This window comes from Hippopotamus amphibius, chromosome 2 (assembly GCF_030028045.1).
Source record: "Hippopotamus amphibius kiboko isolate mHipAmp2 chromosome 2, mHipAmp2.hap2, whole genome shotgun sequence".
Taxonomy (NCBI): Eukaryota; Metazoa; Chordata; class Mammalia; order Artiodactyla; family Hippopotamidae; genus Hippopotamus; species Hippopotamus amphibius.
The window spans coordinates 53,274,380-53,299,326 of record NC_080187.1 but is presented as its reverse complement, the minus strand read 5'-3'; the positions used below and the strand labels follow the sequence as shown (position 1 = coordinate 53,299,326).

Below are 24,947 nucleotides of genomic sequence, written 5' to 3'. Positions count from 1 at the left end.
AGACATGAAACCAGCCCCTTCCCTTTCTAGCTTTTGGCTGGTCCTTTCACCTCTCTGGACCTTAGCTTTTTCATTAATAAAATAAAAACGAAGTCCCTGCCTATTTCACAGGCTTGCCCCAAGGTTGCCATGAAGCTGGTGAGGAGCTCTGTGGATGCCAGGGCAGTAGTTCTCACACCTGGCTGTGTGTTAGAATCCACCCCCTCAGAGACCTCTACTGAAATGGCACTTTTTGAATGTTCCCTATGGGCCTCTAATGTACAGTCAGGAACAGAAACACTTCCCTCCAACTCTGCACAAATATGGGGGCTCTTACTGCCAATGAAGGTGAAAATTTCAATTGAGCAATTATTTAGTTTATACAAAACTAACAACCAGTTTGACCCATTTCTGTCCTAATGACCATTTATGTTAACATTGTTCTACATAATATTGAGTGACCAGATACTGTGCTCGCTTGGATTTCTACAATGCTTCAGATTCTTGCAGAAAGGAAGAAATAAACAAATAGAAAAAAATAAAATCTTAACCTCTGTAAAGATCCCCAAACAAACCAGTGATTTCCAATCATCAGTCTTCAAGACCAAATATTTCCAAACCACTAGAGGTTTTGGTAGAAGTTACAGATTTTCCAAACTCCACTCCATAGAGTGAGTGCAAACTTCTGAGTGGGGAAGGAATATGAACCACCATTGCTGGTGGTTCTGAAGCACAGCCAGGTTGGAGAATCTCTGCTCACACTTTCTGGGATGGGCACATCCTGCCAGGAAAGAGCGCCCTCTGAAAGGAGGAGGTTGTGTGACCTTGAGCCTTAAGCTTTTGCTTACTGGGCCTCCATGTTCCCAGCTGTGAAATGGGACCACGTAAATGATGGACTCTGGTGATGCTCGGAGACAGAGCCTACATGCAGTTTCCTGTACTGCAAGGGAGCACAGCTCCATTACAACAGAACCAGGTAGAGGCCACCAGCAAACAGATTCCACGTTTCCCTCCTCCTGCCTGATCCTCCTCTCACTCAGAAAGCCTGATTCCCTCAGCACCCGGCAGGCCATCCTGCCCTATCCTCATCCCTTCACTCAGTAGACACAGACTGAGCTCCAGGCTCAGCACTGGGCCGCTGCAGAGAACATGACAGAAGCTTCCCCTGTACCTAGGAGTTTAGAGTCTAGTTTGGGAGACAGGTGAGGGCCAGGCTGTGTCAGGAAAAGTAGAAGGTACCATGGGAGCAGCACCAATGGGCATCAGGTCCGGCGACATTCCTGAGAGTCTGCTGTGATGGGGACCTCACAACCTCAGCATCCGTTTGTGGATGGCTCACCCTACCAACGTGTCCTCACAACCCACTCTTGTCATCGACACTTGATGGTGGGGGAGATGGAGGCTCGGAGATTTAAATTACCTAGAGGCAGGTGACAGCTGAGGAGCGCAGAAGCGAGGACACTAGTGCTGGTTTTCTGAATGGCTAGGTGCCCTTTGTGCTCTATTAAGACCTTGTCTTTTATTCATGAGCTATCGGAGGATTTTGCATTACCTTATCAGGGGCCCTGGAAGGATGGACTCAGAGAAGAGGTGATGCAAACCCTAGAAACTTCCCGGGAATTCCAGGTCACCAGCGTGTGGTCAGGAAGGGAGGGAAGGATATGAGCTCCGGGTGGGGCTCATCCTTTTGTCGCTCTGGACTTCTCATCCCCTAGGGAGGGGTGTAGATAGAAGAAGTCTAGAGCCAGCCCCTCAAATGTCCAGGGCCCAAGGCAGAGCTTCTGTTGCCACACCTGAGGGTGGAAGGTGTGGATAAAGCCCTGGACTCAGACAGGAAGGCTGGACTTCTAAACCAGCTCAGCTATTCCCTAGCTCCTAGCTAGTGACAACTGAGCAGTGCCTCACATACAAAGCAAGGAGATACTGCTCTCCTCGGAGAGTGCTATAGTGAAGACAAAAGGATGGGTACTGAAGGCCTATGATGTGCCCCTGCTTTTAGGCACTTTGCATCCATTTATCTCAAATAACAGCTCTCAGCTCTTACCCCCCCTTAGAGCTTGCTTCAGCAGAAGACCATCTTGCCCAAGACCACACCCTTTGCAAGGCAGCGCACATCCAATGACAGATTCACTCCTGGCTCTGAACGCTTGTCCTCCTGCCCCAAGTTGGAGCTGCAGTAAAGAGCTGTCCCGCTTTCAGACACCCTGTGAAATTCACTGAGTCTCCGTTGGGACTCCACGGTAACCCTGCTTCTCCTTCCCATCCTGCTTCTTTCTCTCCCCTCCATGGGGATTGGTCCCCAGGTCTCCCCTAATAAACCTCGGCTCCCTAACCTCTCTCTCAGAGTCTGCTTCCTGGGGAACACAATCTCTGACAGCTGAGGATGTGCTTTTATTACTGTTGCTAATTTTTTTTTAATTGCTATAAAGTGCACATAACATAAATGTTACCATCTTAACCGCTTTTAAGTCTACGGTTCTGTAACATGAAGTAGGTTCACATTGTTGTGCAACCATCACCACCACCCATCCCAGAGCTCTTCATCTTTGCAAAACTGAAATTCTGTCTCCCTTAAACACTAACTCCCCTTTTCCTTTCCCCTGGCCCTTGGCAAACACCCTTCTGCTTTCTGTCTCTATGAGTTTGACTCCTCTAAGAATATAAAAGTGAAATCATACAATATTTATCCTTTTGTGACTGGCTTATTTTCATTCAGCATACCGTCCTCAAGGTTCATCCATGTTGTAGCCTGTGTCAGAATTTCCTTGTATGTACAAGTATGCACTCACCACATTTTCTTTACTCGTTCATCCATTGATATATGTTTGGATTGCTTCCACCTTTTGGCTATTACAGGTAATGCTGCTATGAACATGGGTGTAGAAATATCTTTTTTGACCCTACTTTTGATTCTTTTAGGTATATACCCAGAGGTGGAATTGCTAATGATAATCTTATGTTTAATTTTTTGAGGACCCACCGTAGTGTTTTCCACAGCAGCTGCACCATTTTGCATTTCTATCAACAGTGCACAAGCGTTCCAACTGCTCCACATCCTCACCAACACTTGTTCTTTTCTGGGGTTTTTTGATAGTAGCCATCCTAATGGCTGCTACTGTTTTTCAATGTAGGTTCCCAGGCCCCTCCTAGACGTGCTGTGTTTTTAGGTGCCCCAGGCAGGTTTGACACACAAACAGGTTTGAGAACCGCAGCTCTGAAATCCAGCAGTCACAGCATCCCACTCCTGCACAGATCAGATAATGTGTTTCCAAGCTTTTGAAACAAATCACAAGAAATAGTGGAATAGGGCTGGGATCCTAACTTCGAAAGACCTGCGCCCTCCGTCTCTCTTTTTTCTGTAAGAACTTTTATTGATATACAATTGACATACAATAAACTGCATATGTTTAAAGTGTACAATTTGATTTTTTTTTCTTATTAGTAATGTATACATGTCAAGCCCAATCTCCCAATGTGAAGCGGCCACCACGGCTTTGCCAGTATAACAGGAGCTTCAAACAAGAAGAACAATAAGACCCGTTTGACTTTTCTGCTCTCCAATTCATGTACTATCTGTGAGACTCAGCTAGGAACTTGTTTAGGGAAATCATTTCTACGGAGACACCCCAGACACATGGGAATCAGACACAATCTTCCTCCTTCTCGGTGTTTATCCTCTTCAATCCTGCACGCACCTCCCTTAGGGACACCCCCCCACCCCCGCCCAATGAGGGTCTCTACCTCACAGCTTTCCCACCGCACTTCATAGAAGCTAGGAGGGGGCCCCAGGCCCAAGAACACCCAGCGCGCAGGCCTGAGGGCTCAGGGAAGTGAGGCTGCACCGTCCTCTCCCCTCCCTGCCCTGCTTCGTTTCAGAGTGGAGCCATTCCTGAGCCTGCTTCTTAGAATAGAAATCCGGTGGGGTCTCCCCTTGCCTTAGAAAATTCCTGGATCCACCACTCTCATGGGTCCACAAAGCTCTTACAGAGAAGGAAGAAGGAGATTGGAACCACCCACAGACACGACTGTCTCAGAAGCTAGCAACACCTATTCCACACAAAGCCTTCTTCATTCTCCCCACCCCCACTTGCTGACTAGACCACTTCAATTGCGGCAGTTGGGGCACTTTTTTTTTAAGATTTTTTTTTTTGTGACATGGAACATTTTTAAAGTCTCTGTTGAATTTGTTACAATATTGCTTCTGTTTTGTGTTTTGGTTTTTTTGGCTGCGAGGCATGTGGCATCTTAGCTTCCCCACCAGGGATGGAATTCACACCCCCTGCATTGGAAGGCAAAGTCTTAACTACTGGACCACCAGGGAAGTCCCTCGAGCATCTTTCTTAAGCACTTAGGTGTCTGTCAAGCACCTGCTCCGGTACTAGCCCTACACTGGATTCAGGAGGAAGCACCACATGCGACAGTAACGCTGTGATGTTGATTTATATATCCTCAAGATCAAACACATTGCCTGGGAAGGACCCTGTGGCCGCTGGGTCCACTAGGCTGTGGTCTTGTCCTGACTCTCTAGACCGGGAAGCTGCTCCGTCAGGACAGAGGGCTGGTTCAGGGAGCTCAGTCGCTCTTGTAAAGGCTCGAGAATACCTCTTTAAACAGCTTTTCGAGATTCTGATGCATGCCCCCAGCTACAGGAAGATCTCACCATGTTGTTTGGTAGACGTGCAAGTCAAGCCCTTATAAATATGATTCTTGTCGGAAAAAGACACAGAGTGCAGCAGACACCGACCACGTGTTTCATGAGCCTCTTCCCAGCCGCAGGGTTGAATATTGACTAGTCTAAACCAATCATGCAATTCCATTTCCTTGTCATAGGGCATGTGATACAACATCAGACTATAAGAGTCTTCTAAGAAAATTTTTATCCATTAAAAGGAATACAAGTCAAAGATTTATCTCTTCCTGCTTTTGATGGTTGTCAAATGTGGATATGATGCTTGGCATTGCTGCAGCCACCATGTGACCATGAGGAAAAAGCCCCCAAAATTCCGAGTCTTAACTTGGTCAAGCCACTGAATTAATCAACTTTGAAACCACCCTCCTCTGGACTTCTCATTAGATGAGACAACAAACCCCATAACTGAAAACTGCTTTTAGCTGGAAATTGTTTCTTGCAGGCAGAAGCATCCTAACTTGCAACAGTGGCCCAACATGAAGCTTTGACCAAAGGGGCCCAAGGACACAGGGTAGCACCAGTCAGGGTATCAAACACAAACCTGCATTATCCACATCTAGAATGATGCACTGACACATGACCAACGCTGGCACACAAGAAGAACCCAGCAGCCAGCCTGTCGTATGATGGGTGAGAAAATTGAGGCTTAGGGAAGTTATAAGAACAAGATTCCATGGTTCTTTGTGTTTCACAAATTGTTTTTATATATATCATCACACTTAATCTTTACAAAAATTACTATTATTATCCCCACTTTATAGGTTAGTAAGCTAAAGCTGATGGGGAATATTAAACTATTAATAATCGTGTTGTGTTCTACAGTTTATAAAGTGCTTTGCGCATCATAAATTTTCTAATTATTACCTTTCAATCCAATCTGTAAGGTGGAAGTTTATAGATGAAGAGGTAGGCTCAGAGGGTCAGCTCACTTGGCCAAGCTCCACTAAGCTCCAGGGCTGTTCTTCCTACATCAGTGGTTCTCACGGTGCAGGCCCCAGACCAGCAGCCTCAGCATCACCAGCGAACTTCTTAGAAATGCAAATTACAGGGCTCCACCCAGACTCACTGAATCAGAAACTCCAGGGTGGAGCCAGCCATCTCCTTTACTAAGACCTCCAGGAGATTCTGATGCACACTTATGTTTGAGAAACATTTGCTTTGTACCACAACTGTCTCTTCGATGACTGGTCCAAAGTCACTCTGCCCATGAGGCAGGGGTCTCAGTCAAGGGCCAAGGGCTCTTTCTAATACAGAAAACTGAGACTAAACAAACAAACAAACAAAAGGACCCCGAACCATAAAGATAAAAGCTAAGATAACAGCTATTGACCTAAGACTATATAATTGTGAAGCATACACTGTACTATTGAGAGAAGATTGTCCTTCAATCTTAAAGAAAATATCTTAGTATCAATAAGCAGAGACAGTACTATTGTGTATATCACATAGTCGACTAACAGAACTTTGAATCCCAGCTAGTGGGATGGCCAACAATGGATATCCACTCACTCTTCAGAAACAGATCCATAATTTGGGGCAGAGAAGAGATAATAAGTACGGATTGCCTACTATGCACCAGCCATTTACAAATGTGATGTCATCTAAGCTCAAACAATCCTTCCTGGTAGGTATAATCCTGCCATGTTATCCTTAAAGAACCTGGGGCTCAGAAAGCTTAAATCACTCACCCAAGCTTCACTCAGTTAATGAGTGGTGAAATCACTATTCAAATAAAGGTCTGGTTTTCTCCAAATTCTGCATTCTTTTGGCTGCTTCACTTTATTATTGATCATGCTACACCTGGGAGGAAAACCTTTCAAAGCAGCCCACCAGTGTCTTGTCCGCAACCTTGAGGTTGGCTAGGTCCCCACTGAGGAGCATCTTAGCCCTCTTTACTTCCACACCCCCCTCCCCACTCTCCACCTGCACCCCTGCCTCTTGTTCCAGGGGTCAGGGACCGCATCCAGCCTGTTTTTGTAACCCTCACAGTGATTCCTTCAATGATTCTTTAAAATATTTTCAGACATTGAGGTTGGGAGAAGGCCCTGCTCTTTGGGGGATGCTGGCATTAAAGGAACAATGTCCTCCCAGCGTGACCCCCCATGCCCCCAGCCACTGCTGGACAAATGAACCCATGATCTGAGCCAGAGTGAACACTCTTTGTGTTCCTGTGTTGTTGGCTTGTATCAGCCCAGCACCTCCTGTAAGCCACAGGGTGGTTGCTCAAGAGATATTGTTGACAGATTGATTTACTGACTAATTTATATGACATACTTATCCAATGACATAGGTATCTTGGAGGGAGTTCAGAGGAAAACAACCAAGATGATTAAAGGACTGGAAAATGTGCTTTACAGGGAAAGGTTACAGGGACTGGGGTTATTTAACTTGGAGCTGAGAAGCTGTTGAAGGCTGTATGCACAGGCCATCTTGCTGGAAAGAAGTGATGGTTGGTCGTGTCTAACCAAGTCTCTTCCCACCTGGGAACCAGGGCCCAGAGAGCAGGGGTACCACGCAGCCAGCCAGAGCAGGGCTGGGCATCGTGGCTGCTGGTAGCAACGATCTCTCCCCAGTGCCATGTCTCCCCAGCCAGCACCTGCACACATGCACAAACACAAGGACACCCCTGCACATACATACATATGCAGGCTCACACACACACACACACACACACACACACACACACACATACATATGCATTTAAGCACCGAGGTGCTGAAAATGGCAACAAGCTCTTCTTTCCCCCCAAGGTTGGCCGAGGCGAGCAGGCCTGCCCGGGGTCACGGTAACTGATAAGAGGAATTCAGGATGATGTTGTCACAACTAAGAGAGCACACAGAGGACAGCGCAGGTTACACTTCTCTGGAGGCTGCCCTGAGCAGGGGTGTTTGCACTGTCTGAGGGGCCCTTCTGGCTGAAGAAAGGACCAGATGCCCTCGCAGGGCCCCCTCCACCGTCACACCGCCGGGAAGCAGAGGCTTTGCCCTTCCCTGTCGCTAGGGCACAGGTTCCTCCTCCCTGGAGGGAGCCCTCAGCAGGGGCGTGGGGCAGGCACAGACCCGAGGCAGAGGCACAGTTAGTGGCAGTCATGCTGGGCTTGGCCCTCACTGGTGGAGCGCCCTCTGCCAATCACCCTACTCCCCTGGCCATGGTCTCTTTGTCGGCAAACCCGGGACAGGAGGTTGGCTCTTGCCTCATCCAGGGATGAACAGGAAAAGAGCAACAAGGAGGAAAGAGGGTAGAGGTAGATCCAGGTTTGGCTTTGTGGCCTTTCCGTAACTTAATCCCTCAGCGCCTCCCTTTCCTCTCCTGTAGAAACGGGTGTAGCAATGCCAGCCTTGAAGTGAGAAAAATCAAAGAGGCAATGCCTAGGGACCCTGACCCACTCCTTGCCATTCTCTCTGTTGCCCTGGCTCTTGATCCTCTGAGAAGCAAATATGCTCTGACTCCTACATGGGGGTTCTCCCCCTGCAGGTGTGGAGGGGCAGTCCCCTCCTCTAGGAGCCTGAGGAAGGTCCTCAGGAGGGATTTCTCCCTCTCTGGCTCCAGCGACTGCATTGTTCCCCCTCCAGGTCCAGGTGGGAGAACCAGACAGGCTATGATATTAACATCCCGTAAATCAACGCGCAGGAACCTGCATCTCAGCAGCGCCGTGTTTCAACATGACCTACCAGCACACAGCCCAGCTGGTGGGGGAAGAGACCCAGCCTTGCATCACACAAGCATCCCGTTCAGGACGTCTGTCCTGGAGTCTCAGGCAGAAGCGCCTCCCTCTCGTCTGTGACTTCCCAGACCCCAGATACTCTGCCCCTCCGGTGACCGGCCCCGTGGGACACCGACAGCTACCTACTCACCATCCTCCGGGAAGCACAAGGGCACGGCCAGCTTTCCTGAGTCCTCTGAGCCGTGGAGAACGACCAGCGGAGGGAAGTCAGGCCAGTGTGGTTCAGCCTCCCAGGGCCGCGCAGCTGACGGTCCTCCACTGGGTCCTCTTCACGGCCGCGCTTCTTGGCCCCAGAGCCCAGAGCCCCAGCCCCACAGAGCAGGTACCCTGCCTCCTCTGCCCATTCGCACTGAGGCCAGACACCTGGCAGCTCTCTCCGGAGCAGAGCTGGATTATGACAAACCCAGAGAGGATTAGGGGGACGCCATCTGTAGAGAGAATAATTAGTTTAGTGGGTTACACAGATTGTTCCTGGCCCTCTGCCCAAGGGTACACTCTTCAAGACAGTTAAACACACCCTCTGGGCTTGCAGGGGAGCCCTCTGAGCACCAGGGGTACCAGTGACGTCCCCCGCCCCGATTCCAGCTGCCTGCCTGGGCCACAAGCAGCCTGTACTGGCAGGGGACACCGGGGGACCCCAGGAAAAGAACAGTCCTGAGTAGGGGACATGCGGGAAAAAGGTAGCTGGCTGGTTGCCACATTCCTGAATAAATCAGAAAAGGAAATATGATGCCATCTCATGAGACAGGAACTAGGTGCAGGGAAACCTGAAAGGACCAGCTGACAAACCCATCCGTCAGCTGTCTTCCCTACCAGGGCTGAGTGGCCAGTTTCCCCTGGGAGGCCTCCCCTTACTATTTTAGACTAAACTGATCATTTTGGCTTTGTGTTGGCAATGCTTTGGGGGAAGCTGGGAATTTTCAAATCCACTCTCTCTGAGGGCAGAAAATGATTCTTTCTTAGAATACTGTGGTTAGGTGGTGCAGGGTTGCCTCTAGGCAGGGAGGAACTATGTGATCTGAAGCCCAGAAGTTTCCTCACTGGAAATGAATCAGGTTAATGAGCCACCTGTGGAAACTACTGGGCCTGAGCGTGCTGAGTCAGCCAGAGGCAAAGTCTTAGCTACTGCATGTTCAGCGTCGATATGCCTGACAAATTCTTCAAACAAAATCACTCGAGGCTTGCTTCTGACGGACGGATGCAGTAACTCAGTCCAAATGACCAGATACGGGTGGATGTGGGCTATAGTGTAGAGATCACACTGTATGTGAAATTCTCCAGAGAAACAGAACCAATGGGATACATGTAGAAATACATAAAGACACACAGAAGAAGAGTTAGTAGGAAAGGTTGGCTCATGCAGTTTGGGAGGCTAAGAAGTCCCACAATCTGCTGCCTGCCAGCTGGAGCCCCAGAAGAACTGGTGGTGTCGTTTCAGTCCAAGCCTGAACGCCTGAGAATGAGGAGAGCTGATGGGACTAATCTTGGTTTGAGACTGAAGACCTAAGAATCAGAAGCACCGATGTCCAAGACGGATGTCTTAGCTCAAACAGAGAACAGGTTCACCCTTCCTCAGCCAGTCTGTTGGGGTCCTCAGCAGATTGGATAGTGCCCACTGCACTGGTGAGGTCAGTCTGCTGTCCTCCGTGTAACAATTCAAATGCTAATCTCTTCCAGAAACACTCTCACAGGCATACCCAGAAACAATGTTTTAGCAGCTATCTGGGCATCTCTTACCCAGTCAAGATGTCACATAAAATGAACCATCACACTGCACTTTCCCAAATAATTGTAATAAGTTAAAACAAAAACAAGCATCACTGGTTGAGTTGCAGATTCTTCACGCAAAGTACAGAATATGGGCGGCACAAAGAAATTGCAGGTGGTGTGTGTTGGCTCACATTTATTGAGCACCTGCAAAGTGTACAACATTCATTGGTATTCAGTAACTGCCAATTCTTCTGAACATATGAATAAGCCCACAAGGATAATCAAACCATTCACTGGCTTCTCCCCCACCCCAGAGGAGTGTGGGAAACCATTACAAGCAAAGGGAAAACATAATCTGTTCAAGGTCCACATTTGTGGTATGAAGGGAGTGAACCAAGTGACCTCTAAGTGGAGGGACCATGTATTTTATCAGCCAAACCAAGACACTTTGGGGAGGGAAATAGGAAATTATTAATTATTTCAGGACAACAGGAATAAACCAGGACTGCCCCAGGCAATTTGGACCTAGGGCTAAGCTACCTCAAAGAACAACCATGTGTAAAAAACATCTACAAATCCATGAGTTGTGTGGTCAAATAGATTTTGTCCTACAGAGAACCAAAGCGGTAAGAGGGTAACTAGAACTTTTGTGCCTGGCCCTCAGAGGCTTCTGCATCAAGCAATAAGGGATTCACGACTGTATAGGTTTCTGAGATAACTTCTGTATTCCAACTGCCTCTTTAGCCACTATTTAAGGCCCAAAGAAATCTTAGATAGGTAAGCTAGCATTAAATTATAGAGACAAGAGATAAGAAAGCAAAAACTAAATATCGATCCCAGAGTTCGACAACCTTTTGAGTGGCCCAAGGCAGGTTATGCCAAGTGAGTATTAGAAACAGAAAGTGCTAGAAGGAGTACCGTGATTGGAAAGGTTTCCCAAAGGAGGATGCCATTCTTGAAACATACAAAAGAGAGGAATTCTGAATATATTCTGATTCTAAGGCGGTATATTCACACATGAATTCACATGCTCCCCTCCCAGTTCATAGCCATGAGAGATAAAAGGAAAAAAAAAAAAAGGAAAACCAAAAAAGTACAGCTAGGCTTACAAAAAAAAAAAAAAGATAAACATTTCTTTTGCCCCAAATGAGAAGAAAAACACGAAACAGTGATTAGGGCTGAAACTATAGGCTAGTTTCAGCCTGGGCGCACCCATTTTTCTTAGGAAAACAAAGCTGTAAAAGGTAACGCTGACCCCCTATGACAACATGACTGACCGTGGATCTCAACTGGTAAAGCAGGGGTTGCCCCCAGGGGACACGCAGCAATGGTTGGAGACATTCTTGCTGCCACAGCTGGAGGGGAGGTAGCTACTGGCGTCCAGTGGGTTAGGCCAGGATGCTGCCAGACATCCTGCAATGCACAGAACAGTCCCCCACGACAAAGTATTACCCAACCCAACATGTCAGTAGTGCTGGGGTTGAGACGTGATTGGCATAAGTGGGAAGGGTAGGGGGTCTCTTTACTGGTGACTGGTTCTAGAATATCCCCGATATCACTGTAGAACAAGAACCCTAAAAACGTCATGACTGGTTCTGACTGGAGACCAACAAGCACATGAGGGCAACCATAAAACTACTACACAGGGAGAGTTAGCAGCGAGAGAAGGAGGGAAAACAAAACAAAAACAAACCTCCCACTCAAGGTAAACCTGCAAACCAAAATTTAAAAACATAAGACAAATACAGCGTAAGGAAAAACACATATGGCAAAACCAGCAATTAGAACATGAATTCACTCCAGACTGAGCCAATTTCATGAGACAGTCTGACAAAGACTTCAAAATGGGCATTATGTGGTGCTGAAGCAGCTGATGAGAGAGCTCCAAAGGAGACAGGCTTTGTAATTATTGTATAGTAGCTATTGCCCTCGAACTTCAGACACACTACCTTATCAAAGTGCATTAAAGCCCTTGAGGCAGGTATTACATGCCACTTTATGAACAGGGAACCTGAGTCCTGAAAAAGTTAACTAACTTTGCCAAAGTCACTTGGTTGGTATGTGGCGGAGTCAGAATTTGGAGCCAGGCAATTTGGCCTCAGCCACCATGTGTCTCATCCCTGTGCTGTGCTTTTTGCAGAGAGAACAGCACATGCCCAAGGAGGGAATGCTCTTCTTATAGGAGCAGGAAAGAGAGTGAAGTGTCACGAGGGAACGAGGAGGGATGCAGTCGTTGAGAAGCAACAGAGTCCAGCATTATGAGAACCAAGAAAAGCTTGTTTCAGATGTGAAGGAACGGTAACCCAGTGAAGGCTGTCGAGATGTCAAAAAGAAAGTTTGGGGGGACGTGCAGCTCTGGTTGTTCGTGGGCAGCTCAGAGAGCCTCGGCGAACTTCAGGAGAGCCACTGTGGGTGAGGTGGTGCTGGGAAAATAGAGGCTGTGGCTGCAAAGTGTTTCTATTAGAGAGTTTGCCAGTGAAGACAGGAAAGGAGATGGTAACCAGAGGGGAGAGCCTGAAGGCAGAAGGGACTTGCCAGTGAATGGAAAAGACTGAGGATGCAGGAGGGAGGGGACAGTGAGTGGACGGGTCACCGCTCACCACTGGGACCTGGGACCAGCCTGTGAATTCAGCTACAGACCATTCAGACCTGGGGGAGAGACCTCAGTGGGTTTCTGCATCCCCGGGACGGGGATTACTGCAGCCTCCTGACTGCAGTTCCTCCCATGTGCCTGTCCCTATCACGCCAGCACCAGACCAAGTTCGGGGCTCTCTGGCCCACCCTCCTTCCCTTATGGGCATTGCACACGCTGCCCCATGTGGCTGTTGAGCTCATTCTTCCTTGCACAGAGGATGCTGCCCTGCCCCCATGCGTGGTGTCCTCTGAGATCAATTCCTCAACCCTTTCGTGGAGTGAACCCTCCACTTCTTCGCTGTCACTGCATCCCGCTCACTCTCCTAATTTCCCCAAGGGGACACCGCATCACCCCCCTGCGCCCTCCGAGGGACGGGGCTGGTCTTCCGCAACCGCGGCCTCCAGATCACATTTCTCACAGTGGCGCAAAGTCCCTTGTCCTGTCCTGTCTCGCCTCGTGCACTCTCTTCCTCAGCTCCCCTTAGGTACCTTTGATGGAGAATCTCACTTCTACTCCAGTCCTACCACCGAGCCCTGAGACTGCGACCTCTGTGTGGCACCCAGCCCACAACCTGGCCTCCAATCCCCTTGACTCAACCCCCTGCGTCTACACCCAACCTCACCAGCTCACTGCCTCGTCCACTCCCCAGGCCTCAACCCTCATTCCAGGCCCCACTCTGGGAACCTCAGAGCTGTGGGGTGAGTCTCGGCCCCGGCCGTCTGGCTCTGGCTCTTCCTCTCTCCCCCCCACCGCCTCCGTTCTTCACCCCCTGTAGACCTCAGTCACCCTCCTGGACCCCTTCGCCCCTTCCCAGCTCGAGAAGCTCTGCACCAGGCTACCACCCTCAGGGCATGGCCTCAGCCACTCTCTTGGTCTGCTCCTGCCAGAGATTGGGAGCACGCAAGGTTGAGGCCCGCGTCCATTCATTCAGCAAATACAAGTGCAGTGACTGCCGCATGCCCGACACTGTTCTAGGCACAGGGTCCACACAGCGAGCACAGAAAAGACCCTGCTGTCATGGAGATTACGTTCTTGTGGGAGGAGACAAACACAGAGTAAACCAGTAAGTGTCAGTGGTCATAAGTGCTGTGAAGAAATAAAGCAGGATGAGAGGCTAGAGAGAGAAGGAGGCAGGGTCAGGGGAGGCATCTCTGGGATGTGACCTGTGGTCAAGCCTGAAGTGAAGTGAGCTGGTCAAGCAGGCACCCGGCAGAAGAGCCTCCCAGACAGAGGCAAGAAAACATACAAAAGCCCTGAGAAGGAGCGCGCCCCAAGGCCTAAAGAATGTGTGCTCCATTAACATTCTTTGAACTGAATGAGTGAATGAACACTTAGAATCACCCTGAGGTTTACACTGTCTTAAAAATGACCTTTTCCAGCTATGTATGGGCCCCCTCACTCCAGGGGTCCTTCCCAGGGAAACAAAGTGTTCTGACCTGTCTAAGGGATATGTGCTCACAAAGCCTAAATCTGCCTTCTAAGAAGTGTGCACAGTCGGGTAGACTCTTGTTTCATCAGGATGATGTGTCCTTGATGAGGCTCCTTTTATGTTAATGACCAGACTTCCCACCCTCCCCAGCCCTGGAAAAATCTCCCAAGGTGACTGCCTGACTGTCCCTTTCTCAGGGCCCTGCCAGGAAGTAGGACGTGCAGCTCATATTGGTGACCAGGGGACGTATCCTGAAATCTAAACGCCCCCGCTTCCTGGTTCTGGCAAATCGCTTTACCTCTGTGAACAAGAACGCTTCTTATGACCTGATTTCACCCAAAGAGAGCTTCAGGAACTAGTCTCCATACACTGAGAGATTGAGTGTAGCTACGCATAACTCTAAAACCAAATAACAGTGGCTTAAACAAGATGAGGGTGTATTTATTTATTTATTTATTGGCGGTGTCGGGTCTTAGTTACGACTTGCGGGATCTTCCTTGTGGCATGGGGGCTCAGTTGCCCTGCAGCATGTGGGGTCTTAGTTCCCTGACCAGTGATCAAACCCGCATCCCCTGCATAGGAAGGTGGATTCTTTACCACTGGACCGCCAGGGAAGTCCCAAGATGGAGGTGGTTTTTCCTCTCACATCACGAAAAGTCCTGAGGCCAGTAGTCAGTGGGTGGTGCAGCAGACCTTGGTTAGCATCAGGGCCCCCAGGATGGGATTCCCATTCATGTGCTTGCAATATGACTGCTGGTGCTCCAGCAATCATCTCTGCATCCCCAACTGGAAGAAAGAAAGGGGCAAAGGGCAAATGGTCTTTTCAAAGCCTGGAAAAGGTACGCAGGAGCTGTGTCACATGGCCACTCCAATCTGCAAGGGAGGCAGGAAAGTGTTTTTCAGCTGTGTACATCGCAGCCCCTGGGAAAACTGGGGTCCTATTGATAAGGATAGGGAAGAATAAATACCAGTCAGACGACAAACAGTTTCTGTTCAGATCCACCCTCTTGTGCCACCTATCAACCATAGATATCCTTCTTCACATTGATATTCATGTCCACTAAGGGCAATGTGCTTCTTTCCATCGTGTGTAGATGTGGTGCCTGTGGCCCAAAGTTCTAAGAACTAAAAGTCAGGGAGTTTGCCCCAGCACAGAAGGTAACTGTCATAAAAGCTCCCATCAAGGACAGAAAATAATGGGAAGACCACAGCAGTCATTGGTCCATGGCAATTATGGGAAATTTGAACAGAACTAATGAGGGCTCCTGGCCTTGGCCGTGGTCTTCAGTTCTTGGTTAATCAGCCTGGGTAGTTGCTTCACCCTCCCTTAAACATTTTCCCCATTGTTCTCCTTTCTGGAAGGCTCCTCCTCATCCATTTTCCCCTCAGCTGCATCTCAGAACAGAGTTTGGGAGCATAACTTCCCTTAGAAATTCACAGCCCTTAGAACCCACCTCCTGTTTGGGTTTGGATGCTCAGGAATTGTTCTAGGGATTTAAGAATGATAGAATGTTGCAGGTCACAATGGCACATGTCTCTCTCATAATTTAGTTGACTTTGGCTCTAATTGCTTCTAGTCAATTCCACATGCAAGTAACCACATGGAACCAAAATCCTATCGAAACATAATTTTTAGGGCTAAAGCTGTTTGCCTTTTTTTTTTTTAATTGGCCACTGTGTCATCCCTTAGCCCTTAAACTATGGCTGCTGACTTGAGGTAATTTTCACCAGTAAGTTCTAGTTGGAAGGTTTAATCCTATCTTTACTATGAGATCACTGCCTTTGCCTGATGGGATAGCAGTCTTATCCCACTGTGGCTGCCATTTTGAATCCGCCATTTATAAAATGTTCAGTTTGAAGTATAGAAGCAATTGGAGTTTTGTTTTGATGCTGCAAGACTCCAAATTTCTGTGCTCTCATTTGTACACTCATGTTCTCAAAAGCTAGAGGGTGGAAGCAACCTCTGTCCATTGATGAATGAATATCGAATACGGCATATCCATACAATGGGATATTACTCATCCTTAAAAATGAATGAAATTCTGATATGTGCTACAACATGAATGAACCCTGAGGACATTATGCTAAATGAAATAAGCCAGTCATAAAAAAACAAAAACTGTATGATTCCAGTGAGTTACAAGGTACCTAGAGTAGTCAAAATCATAGAGACAGAAAGTAAAATGGTATTGCCAGGGGCTGGGGAGAGGTGAGAAGGGAGGTTTATTCTTTGATGGATACACAGTTTCAGTTGGAGAAATTAAAAAATTCTGGAGATGGATGGTGGTGATGGTTGTAGAGCAATGTGAATGTATTTCATGCCACTGAACTGTACACTTAAACATGGTTAAAATGGTAAAATTTATGTTATGTGTATTTTGCCACAATTTTTAAAAAATCATCTTAAATATATGAACAAAAAATCTCAGTGCTCACAGCTAACATGGATTAGAGATCACAGGCAGAAGGTATATCTGTTAGGAAAGCAGTATTTCCATCTGTCTCTGCTTGCAGACTGTCTCACTCTAATCTGAATTCATCTCGCTCCCTGAACTTTGCTGCCAGCATTTGAATTCTTCTTCCCAAATTCCCTGATGCTACAGCTTGGTTGGAAGGTGGTATACATTCCAAGGTATAACAGGAGACAGTGTTAACAAGTGTTTTCAAATGCATCACAAGATCCCCAGCTTTTAGTCTGTAAGGTCTGATACATGAATATCTCCCCACCTACTTTCTTTGTTCAGTCTTATTCTTGTTCAGATATTAGGTTCTGTTACTTATAGTACTCCACTCCTGGTACCATAGTCTGCACAGTCAGGAAGTGTGAGAGCTGTGAGTACCAGAGACCCAGTTGTGGTAGCTTAAACACACAAGGGCTTGATTTTGTCAGTTAATGAACAGTCCAGAAGTAGGTAACCAATGATGTTGGTTCAGTGTGACAAGGTCAAGACCTCTCTGATTCAACTGGCCTTTTATTCACAGTCCAAGATGCTTCTGAGGTCTCAGCCATGACCTTCAAGCAGGAAAAAAGGAGAAAAAAAGGCAGAAAATGTGTGTTCCAGGTGGGTATGCTCCTCCTAAAACCCTTCCCTGATATTCCATCTAGAAACTTCTGCTTATATCTTACAGGGAAAAACTTTATTGTATGTCCACCCCTAGTTGAGTCAGAAGCTGAGAAATGTAGCTTTCAGCTGAACACATTGCTGCTCCTTCCCCTGAAACACAAGGGTTCTGATAACAAGGCAAAGGGGAAGAATAAATGCTGGATAAAAATCAGCATCTCGGAAATTCTACTGAAGAAACTCAAGTTCTCTCAATACCACAAGGCAGCATCTCCCAGCCAATCTGTCAACTGTCCTATTAGACTGCTTTCAACTTTTCCTTGTGCATTCTTAATGGGTGTAAAATGGGTTTTTTAGATAATTTGATTATTTTGTGTATTTACTTTAAATTTATATATGTTGTATATACGTGAACAAAAAACTATATGTGCCATGAAAGTCCCTTTAGGGTAGTGTTATCAGCCAGGGGTCTCCAGAGAAACAGAACCAAGAAGATAGATAGACAGATGGATGGATATATAGATGATGATGATAGATGATAGATAGACAGATGCTAGATAGGTAGGTAGATAGATAAGAGATAGGTAGAGGGATATGTAGGTAGATAGATAGACAGATGATAGGTAGGTGGCTAGATAATAGATTGATAGATAATTATAGATAAATTAGTAGATGATTGACAGATAGATGATAGCTAAATAGATAAGTAGATAGATAGATGATAGATAGATGGATGGATGGTAGACAGATGATAGATATTAAGAAATTTGTTTTTAGGAACTGGCTTATGTGGTTACCAGGGCTGGTAAGTCCAAAACCTGTAGGACAGGCTGGCAGCCTAGAAACTCAGGCAGGAGTGGATGCTGCAGTCTTGAGGCACAATTTCTTCATTTCCAGAAAATCTCGGTTTTTCTCTTAAGACCTTCAGCTGATTGGAAGAGGCCCACCTACAATATCGAGAGTAACCTGCTTTACTTAAAGTCAACTGATTGCAGATATTAATCACACCTACCAAATCCCTTCATAACCACACCTCGATTAGTGTTTGATTAAAGAACTGAGGTACTTCAGCTCAGCCAAGTCAACACATAAAACTCACCATCACAGGCAGGTAAAATGAGGCAGATGAAACGGCACTAAGACGGGGCCAGAGGCTTGAGTTCCAGGCCAGACTCTGATATCTAACTAGTGTTGCCCCCTTTGCTCAGGGCCTCATGCTGTTATCCATAAGGTTTAGGGTTTGGACAAAAATACCTCTGTGTTCCCTTCCAGAAGGAGTATATTTAGATAATGTGACCTTACCATGTAGCTCTGTGTATTTCTAGCATCCAAACTCATGTCTTAACAGAGTTTTAGTTCTGATGAGAAAATGATTAAAAATAATGATGATGAGAATCGACATGACGGAGTATGGAGGTTCCTCCAACAGCTAAAGATGAAACTACCGTGTGATCCAGCCCACTTCTGGGTCTGTATCCAGGGGAAATGAAAACAGGATCTTGAAGAGATATTTGTGCCCCTATGTTCACTGCAGCATTATTCACAATAGCCAAGATGGGGGAAAAAAATGTGTCGGTCGATGCTACATATATATATAATGATACAATGGAATATCATTCAGACAGTAGGAAGAAGAAATTCCTGCCATTTGTGACAACATGGATAGACCTGGAGGGCGTCATGCTGAGTGAGATACGGAAGCCAGGGAAAGACAATAGTGCATAGTGTTTACTTATATGTGGAATCTGAAAAGAAAATCAAACTCATAGAAACAGAGAGTAGAAAAGTGGTTGCCAGGGGCTGGGGAATGGGGGAAATAGAAAGAGGTTGGTAAAAGGGTACAAACTTTCAGCTAAATGATGAGTAAGGGGACTTCCCTGGTGGTCCAGTGGTTAAGGTTCTGAGCTTCCAATGCAGGGGGCACGGGTTCAATCCCTGGTCGGGGAACTAAGACCCCACATGCCGTGTGGCACGGCCAGAAAAAAAAAAAAGGAAAAGATGAGTGAGGTCTGAGAATCTAATGGTGACTATAAAATAAAAAATAAAAAAATAAAACCAATGTTGATGATGATGATAAAGGATAAAAAGAAAACATAGGGGCCAAATCTGCCCTGAATCACTCAAGGATAGTCAAAATCTCCTGGCTGTTGTGTATATTGTAGCCTGGAACAAGCAGTGAAGTCAGCTCTACTTGGGTGTTAACTAGAGTTTCTGAATCCTGAATGTCCTGAACTTATCTAGAAAACTCTGGAATTCTGCAGTAGCAGTTAGTATGGCCAATCTTCATGACCAACACTAGTTTTGCGGTCTTCTGTAAGATACATAATCTAATCGCTCTAGACCTCAATCTCCTTATCTGTCAACCAGGAATAATAATCATTATATCGCTCTCATGGAATTGTTGGGAGGATTAAAAGAGACAATGTATTTAAAGCTCCTGGAATATAACTCCCATTATTTACTAACTAAAAACACTCTTTAGCATTGTTTGGTAATTCTATGAGGTTTTTGTTTTGTTTTGTTTTGTTTTGTTTCTACGACTAAACAGGCCTACAGGGTAGGTAAGTTGAGGTACACATACTCATTACACAAATAGTAAATAGGAAAGGTCATTAAGTTCAAAGTCAGACTATGTGGCTTTTGTATGGATCTCAAGGGAGATTTGAGAATGTCCCTTTTAATAAAAGAACACTGGGGGTGGCCAAAATGAGTCAAGTGCCTATGTAGGCTGGGTCCATAGCCTGTTTTCATTCTGTCAATATCACTTCATGATACTTCCAATTATTCAACTAGCAAACATTTCCTGAGTGCCGGCCACCATGCAGGCCGTGCACCAGGCCCCAGGGGCCCAGGGCTGAAGAAGACATTGCCCACGCCATCATGGGACAAGAAGGCTGGACAGGGAGGCAACTGTTCAGTAGAAAGGTGAAATGCCACATCATAGGGTCATGATAAAGATAGTCACAGCCAGTCAACAAACAGTGGAGCAGGGACTTCCCTGATGGCACAGTGGTTAAGAATCCACCTGCCAATGCAGGGGATGCAGGTTCTATTCCTGGTCTGGGAAGATCTCACATGCCGTGGAGCAACTAAGCCTGTGCACCACAACTACTGAGCCTGTGCTCCAGAGCCCACAAGCCACAACTACTGAACCCATATGCTACAACTACTGAGGCCCACCTGCCTAGAGTCCATGCTCTGCAACAAGAAAAGCTACCACACTGAGAAGCCTGCGCACAACAATGAAGAGTAGCCCCCACTCACCACAATTAGAGAAAGCCCGTGCGCAGCAACGAAGACCCAATGAGCCATAAATAAATAAATAAATAAATGATAAATAAATCTTAACAAAAAAACAAAAACAGTGAAGTATACCATGACATACAGAGTGGTGAGCAAAAGTCATCAATAAGAGGAAATGCCTTCATGTCTTACAACCTAGAGGAAACAGGTACCAAAGCAAATCATCAAAATGGTTAAGTAAACACTTACAATATGCAAAGTGCTGCAGGTAATGCATCCAGCTACCAGAATTGCAGGGACCCAGGAAAGGTTTCCCTGGGAAAGAGATGATTAAGCTGATACCCGAGGCAACAGAAGTATATAGGCAGAGAGAGGTTAGAAGAGCTTCCAGGAAGAGAAGCAGCATATGCAAAGTTCTGGAAGGAGGAGAGGAAAGGACTGGAGAAAAAAGAGAGGCCCAGATCATAAAGGGCCTTGTAAGGCCTATGAAGTGTTCGGGGGTTACTCTACAAGCAAGCATTGAAGGTTTTGAAGCAAGAAATGGACTTAGTGTGCACGTACCTATGTGTGTAGAGAGAGGGGACAATATAATTTATATAAAATAAAATTCAGAGATCTTAAGTGAGTTGGTTATACCAGAATAATCAACCCTACAAACAAGATGCAGAACACTGTGACCACCCCAGCAAGCTCCCCTTCACCAATTTCCAGTCCATAAACAGTTCTTTGTTTACTCTGGTGACAGTGTGGAGAATAGGTATTTGGGGTCTGGTTATGGTAGTATCTAGGCAAGAAATGATGGAGGACTATCCTTGGGTAGTAGTGATGGGGGTGGAGAGAAGAGAAGGGACTGGAAAATATTCAGGAGGTAAAGTCGGTAGGACTTGGAGTGACTGGGAAGGAGGTGGGGGAGGAGCAGGTAAGAATGACTTGCAGGTTGCTGAGTTGTTTGAGCAGCTGGGGAAACACTGAATCGGCTGGGGGAGAAGAGGGTTCAGAAGACTTTCTAGAAGTGCTGATACACAGGCAGACTTTTGCAGAATCTGTAAGAGTTAGCTAGGTGATGGGGGTTAGAAGTGCATTTCAGGAAGGGGGCTGGTAAAGGAAAAGCTCAGGGACAATCCTGGGAATGGACACAAATTTGGGCACCTGGATCTAGCCTCACCTGAAGCATACCCTGAGATACTTTGGTTCCGTGAAACGATAGATTCTCACTTGGTCTAAGCCAGTTTGAGCTTCTGATGCAACAAAGAGAGTTGTGAATTACAGACCCCAAGGAGAACATTGAAAGGGATGGGAAATGAAATGAGAAAGGGCTCTAGATCTGGGGCATCAAGCCCCACCCCAGCTCTGGTTCTGGAATCCAGATGTGTCCTGCAACATGCCTGGCACCTCAGACTTGTGAGAGAACTCAAGTAAGGGGCATCACCTGAGAGTTCAGTCATGGTGGCCAGCCTGTAGGCAGGGACGGCTCCTGCCAGGCAGGCCTGAACTTGGAGACTCACCCCCTTGGACCACTGCATGAGGACTCCCTCTGGCAACACACCCCAACATGCATAAACCCCAGGGACCCCTGGAAACCTATGATGTAGCATAGCTTGTCAATCATCCATTCTCTGGGAAAAGACATCAGCACATCCCAAGCCGGGACAGAGGATGGTAGACACTTCCATTATATAAATCTGGAAGTCATTTCTATGGACGGATGTCAACATCATGCACTGGATAAAATCCTTGAAGAATATGTGACCTGTGAACCTTGAGGACATTATGTTAAGTGAAAGAAGCTGGTGTCACAGGGCAAGCACTGTATGTTCCACTTACATGAGGTCCTGGAGGAGTCAGATTCATAGAGATGAGAAGCAGAATGGGATTGTTAGGGGCTGGGGGGTAGGGAGGAAAGGAGAAGTTAGTGTTTAATGGGGACAGTTTGGGAAGTTGGGAAATTTCTGGAGATGGATGGTGGTGATGTTGCACAGCAATGTCAATGTACTTAATGGCACCGAACTTACCCTTTAAGATGGTTTAAAAAAAAGAGTTGAGTGCGTTACTTACCTCAACTCTTAGCTTGTCGGGGATGGTAACCAGGACTTGGTGTCTACTCCTGTTGTCTGCACCCATTGACCAACAGCCAACATGCGTGAGTGCATCTCCATCCACGTTGGCCAGGCTGGTGTCCAGACCGACAATGCTTGCTGGGAGATCTACTGCCTGGAACACGGCATCCAGCCCAATGGCCAGATGCCAAGTGACAAGACCATTGGAGGAGGAGACGACTCCTTCAACACCTTCTTCAGTGAGACAGGCACTGGCAAGCATGTGCCCAGGGCAGTGTTTATAGACCAAGAACCCGCAGACATGGATGACGTTATCACTGGCACCTACTGCCAGCTCTTCCACCCTGAGCAGCTCATCACAGCAAGGAAGATGCTGCCAATAACTATGCCCCAGGTCACTACACCATTGGCAAGGAGATCATTGACCTCGTCTTGGTCCAAATTCGGAAACTGGCTGACCAGTGCATAGGTCTTCAGGGCTTCCTGGTTTTCTACAGCTTTGGTGGGGGGAGCTGGTTCTGGTTTCACCTCCCTGCTGATAGAATGTCTCTCTGTCGATTATGGCAAGAAGTCCAAGCTGGAGTTCTCCATTTACCGAGCCCCTCAGGTTTCCACAGCTGTAGCTGAGCCCTACAACTCCATCCTCACCACCCACACCACCCTGGAGCACTCTGATTGTGCCTTCACGGTAGACAATGAGGCCATCTATGACGCTGGTTGTAGAAACCTCGATGTTGAGCGCCCAACCTACATGCGTCTTAACCGCCTCATGAGCCAGATTGTGTCCTCCATCACTGCTTCCCTGAGGTGTGATGGAGCCCTGAATGCTGATCTGACAGTTCCAGACCAACCTGGTGCCCTATCCCCACAATCCACTGCCCTCTGGCCACATATGCCCCTGTCATCTCTGCCGAGAAAGCCTACCATGAACAGCTCTCTGTAGCAGAGATCACCAACACTTGCTTTGAGCCAGCCAACCAGATGGGGAAATGCAACCCTCGCCATGGTAAATACATGGCTTGCCGCCTGTTGTACCGTGGCGACGTGGTTCCCAAAGACGTCAGTGCTGCCATTGCCACCATCGAGACCAAGTGCAGCATCCAGTTTGTGGACTGGTGCCCCACTGGCTTCAAAGTTGGCATTAATTACCAGCCTCCCACCGTGGTATCTGGTGGAGACCTGGTCAAAGTACAGCGAGCAACACCACAGCCATCACTGAGGCCTGGGCTCGCCTGGACCACAAGTGTGATCTGATGTACGCCAAGCGTGCCTTTGTTCACTGGTACGTGGGTGAGGGCGCGGAGAAAGGAGAGTTTGCTGAGGCCCATGAGGACATGGCTGCCCTTGAGGATTATGAGGAGGTTGGTGTGAATTCTGTTGCAGGAGAGGGAGAGGAAGAAGGAGAAGAGTACTGATTACGATTCCTTTCATCCCTACAGCATGTCATACTCAGAACTTCAGCTTCAGCATTAGCTGGACAGGAGTAAAAGCTTTCTGACTAAACTGTCTTCGCTTTCAGCTGTGATCACGTATTTCTTTTCCATGTGTACCTGTAAGATTTTTCTGTCATGTCTCAAAAGTAAAGGCTTTAAGAAAGAAAAAAAAAGAGTAAATTTTATGTTATGTATATTTTACCCCAATAAAAGTATTAAATTTTAAAAATAAAAAGAGAGTACACGGGATGACTGCTGAAAACGTTTTGCTAAGTAGAATAAGCCAGTCACGGAGGACAAATACTGCATGATTCTACTTATGTGTGATATCTAAAATAGTCAGATCGTATCATCAGAGCATACAATGGTGGTTGTAAGTGGCTGGGGGAGAGGAGGATGGGGAGTTGTTAACCAACGAGCATAACGTTTCAGGTATGCAGGGTGAATAAGTTCTAGAAGCCTGCTGTACAGCAGTGTGCCTGTAGCTAACAAGACTCTGCCACTCCTGGGCATATACCCAGAGAAAACCATAATTCCCAGAGATACATGAACCTCCTGTTCATTGCAGCTCTATTTACAATAGCCAGGACAGGGAAGCCACCTAAATGCCCATCCATAGAGGAATGGACAAAGAAGATGTGGCACATGTATACGATGGAATATTACTCAGCCATAAGAAGGAATGAAATTGGGTCATTTGCAGAGATGTGAATGGACCTAGAGACTGTCTCACAGAGTGAAGTCAGAAAGAGAAAAACAACTATCGCGTATTAACGCATATATGTGGAATCTAGGAAAATGGTACAGATGAACCTATTTGCAAAGCAGAAATAGAGACACAGATGTAGAGAACAAACATATGGACACCAACGGGGGAAAGAGGGAGTGGGATGAGTTGGGAGATTGGGATTGACATATATACACTGATATGTATAAAACAGATAACTAATGAGAACCTACTGTATAGCACAGGGAACTCTACTCG

The 24,947-nt window shown here is 46.9% G+C and overlaps 1 protein-coding gene and 1 pseudogene across 1 annotated transcript in view; one reads left to right on the top strand and one right to left on the bottom strand.

Moving 5' to 3' along the window:
• RP1L1 (RP1 like 1) overlaps positions 1–8,654 on the bottom strand; it is a 47,674-nt gene extending 39,020 nt beyond the window's left edge. The window contains exon 1 of the mRNA XM_057720635.1: positions 8,524–8,654. The gene's annotated coding sequence lies outside the window, so the exon portion shown is untranslated. The remainder of the gene's footprint in view (positions 1–8,523) is intronic.
• Positions 8,655–22,608: 13,954 nt separating this feature from the next.
• On the top strand, positions 22,609–23,944 carry LOC130845490 (tubulin alpha-1B chain-like; annotated as a pseudogene).
• The last annotated feature ends 1,003 nt before the right edge of the window (positions 23,945–24,947 follow it).